Source organism: Moschus berezovskii, chromosome 7 (genome assembly GCF_049115385.1).
Source record: "Moschus berezovskii isolate FMDL1 chromosome 7, NW_MosBer_1.0, whole genome shotgun sequence".
Classification (NCBI taxonomy): Eukaryota; Metazoa; Chordata; class Mammalia; order Artiodactyla; family Moschidae; genus Moschus; species Moschus berezovskii.
This window is the reverse complement of record NC_142466.1, coordinates 52,501,674-52,505,195: the sequence shown is the minus strand read 5'-3', so window position 1 is coordinate 52,505,195 and position 3,522 is coordinate 52,501,674. Positions and strand designations below refer to the sequence as shown.

The window sequence follows — 3,522 nt, the reverse complement described above, 5'->3', positions numbered from 1 at the left end:
TTTGCATGAAGCCCAAAAGGGAACAGCATAGAATGAGTGTTTCTGTAGCCCCTTTATTTTTGCTGATCAACAGTTTGTTAGAAAAGCAGCTGCAGGTTTGTTACCTAAGGTCTGAGACAGTAGAAGAATCAAAGGTGTCACGGATTCACCTGTAAACAACTTTATGCCTGAACATCAGCTAATTCTGGAGGAAGTGGAGTCTTAGGATGCTTGCTCTCAGAGTGCTGCTTGAAGGTCTTAGGGTCTGGCATTTGCGTCCTACAGACAGTGCAGGTATATATTAAGGCAGCTTTGGCAGCGGCCTTCTGGTCATGTCCTTGTTTCTTCTTTTGTCCAGCTTGCTTTTTGGCATTTTTCTGCTGAGACTGAATCTTCTGCTGTCCACGAGCCATATCCGGGCCGGGACAGTCTTGCGTCGGAGAGACCGCGCAGCATGGGAGGGCTTGCGTGGGGAGGTGGCCGGAAGGAGAGGAAGGGGAGAGCTCCCAGCGCCGCTTCGGCCTCCTCCACCCGCCAAGGAGGGGAAAGGCGAGAGCCGGCAGCACAGCAGCCCGCGCTTTGCACCCGCCGCCGCCCCCGCCACACATTTCTTTAAGTATTGAAGTCATAGCAAAAAAAAAAAAATCCAGCTGTTCAAGAGGGAGGGGACGTATGTATGCCTATGGCTGATTCATGTTGATGTATGGCAGAAACCAACACAATATTGTAAAGCAACTATCCTTCAATTAAAAGTAAATAAATTTAAAAAACAAAAAAGGCAACCTCAACATGACAGTGGTGTGAATGAGAAGAAATGCTCTGGACATGTGCAGCTCCAGGCCTCACACACAGCCTTCATTTCTAGTCATCAGTAATCAGTTAGCTGAGATGGCACCACATCTCACCGAATTTAAGACACCATCATTTTAAGTTTCATTGGGAAAGACTAACTGCTGCTAATTAAGGTGCGGCTGATTCTAAGACACATCCCAATTTCAGAGGTGTTAAAATGTGAAAAAAAAAAAAAAAAAGCACACATCTTGGAATAAGATAAAGTTTCCTTAGTGAATAAGCATCTTTTAACCCTGGATGATTAAGAATTAAGTATTCTGAGCTCTCTGGAATTCTGTGAGTATTCCTTAGTGAGTGCATACGTGCTCAGTCACTTCAGGTGTGTCTGACTCTGCGACTCTATGGACTGTAGCCCAGGCTCCTCTGTCATGGGATTCTCTAGGCAAGAACACTGGAGTGAGTTGCCATGCCCTCCTCCAGGGGATCTTCCTGACCTAGGGATTGAACCCGTGTCTCTTATGTCTCCTGCATTGGCAGGTGGGTTCTTTACCACTAGTGCCACCTGGGAAGCCCATTCCTCAGTGAGTACCAGGTTTTAATTCTGGGAAGATTTAAAACTAAGCATTAAAAATTTTAAGGGAACCAAAACCATGGTATAAATACTCAGTGTTTAGAAAGACTCTATAAAGATTTGATATACTAAATGTTTGTAATACTGAAGATACTGTAATTCTCTAGGAGATATTCCCAACCTAGGAATCGAACTTGGGTCTCCTGAATTGCAGGCAGATTATTTACCATCTGAGCCACTAGGATAGAGGCTAATACTGAAGAGAATTTGGTGTATTAGAGTAATAGCCTTGTAAAATCAGTTTAAAATATTCAAGTGAATAACTAAGTTAGACTTATGATATTATGTTGAAATCCCAACAAGTTCATGTGCAGAATTGGAATCTCAGACTTCCCTTATTTATAAGGCTAATTTACTGCATTTATAAGAGTTATCTTCAGAAAGATTGGTTTGTTTGGTCAAGCAATTGTGGTTTAAAAGAAACTCACATATATTAGATTGATAAATGATGTTTGTAATGTTGAAACCATTTCATTATTTTCAAACAGACCAAACAATATTTGAATCACTTAAAAAGTGATTGTTAACGATTGCAAGATTATAGATAGAACTAAAAGTTCTGTAAGAATTAGAACTATAATACATTGAGAACAACTTGTTTAAATCAAAAGTAAACTTCTGAAGAGTCTTTTCTACAAATAAAAAACCCATCCTCAATGCTACCAGAAAGCTTACATTGACAGTCCAGAGGGGCACATGACTCCAAGTAGCCAATCAGAGATCTAACCTAGAATTTTTCAAAGGGCAGGATGGTGGGGAAGAGTCTCTGGTGTGAGCTTGGAGTCCAGGGTCTTGCAAGCTGCCTGTAGTCTTGTCTTGGGCTTCGTGGAGAACCCACCCTGCATGGGAGTGGAACTGACGGACAGAGAGAAATGGGAGTAAGACCCAGAGAAAGAGTGAGAAGAAGGGGAAGGGTAGGAGGAAGGGAATGACCAGGAGAGGGTGGGGGTGGAATAAACTGGGAGATTGGGATTGACATATATACACCACTTATGTATAAAACAGACAACTAATGAAAGCATGCTGTTTAGCACAGGGAACTCTATTCAGTGATCTGTGGTGATCTAAATGGGAAGGAAATCTAAAAAAGAATGTATACGTGTATACATATAACATTCACTTTACAGCAGAAACTAACACCACACTGTAAAACAACTATATTCCAATAAAAAATGTTAAGAAGAAGAAAGAAAGAATAGTCCCGCTCATGTTCAAGTTCTAGCCATTCTTCAGCCAGCTATACTCAAACTTCCCGCATTCGGGGACTTCAACTCTTCCTTCTTCAACTCTTCAACTCTTCCTGAGGGACCTGATATCTTTCCAACAAAATCTCCTTTTCTGCCTACTTTGATTCAGATTTCTGCCTCTGGCAATATTCAGTATTCAATATTCATATTCAATATTTCCAGGTGGTAAAGAATCCACCTGTTAATGCAGGAGACATAGAGGCAAGGGTTTAATCCCTGGGTCGGGAAGATCCCCTGGAGTAGTAAATGGCAACCCACTCCAGTATTCTTGCCTGAAGAATCTCGTGGACAGATGAGTCTGGCGAGCTACAGTCCTTGGGGTCTCAAAAGAGTCAGACATGACTGAAACAACTTTGCATTTTCTCAGGGACCTTGACAAATTCAGGTAAGAGCTAAACAGCAGGAAAACCCAGCTCACAGAAGAAGAGTTGTATTATAATCAATATTGCCAAGTTGTCAATAATGAACAGCCTTGGGGAATTCTGCAATAATAAAACTTGTATTTAAGCTGCTTATCATGTATGGAATATTAAACTTCTATGGTACATGAAAATTACCTCATAAGCCTAAGTATATGAGCTAAAACAATAAAATCCCTAAAAGGAAACATAGGAGTAAATCTTCCTGACCTTGAGTTAGGCAATGATTTCTTAAGTGCCAAACACTAAGTGCCAAAATGTTTGGTTATGTTCTGCTCCAAATGCCACTACAACCACTAACAAAGTGCACACATAGAATTAACTGTGTCAAAATAGTTGTTTACCTTACAGCCTCATGTTCTTGAATTTTACATTTCTATGGCAAAGAATCAATAGAAAGTGTCTATTTTCTGAAAACAAGTTGAAGAGCAATCGCCTTGCTTTTCCGAAGAAC

General features: G+C 40.9%; 1 pseudogene; it reads right to left on the bottom strand.

The window, feature by feature from the left end:
- LOC148777329 (transcriptional regulator ZNF706 pseudogene) lies at positions 1-545 on the bottom strand (annotated as a pseudogene).
- Positions 546-3,522: the final 2,977 nt, after the last annotated feature.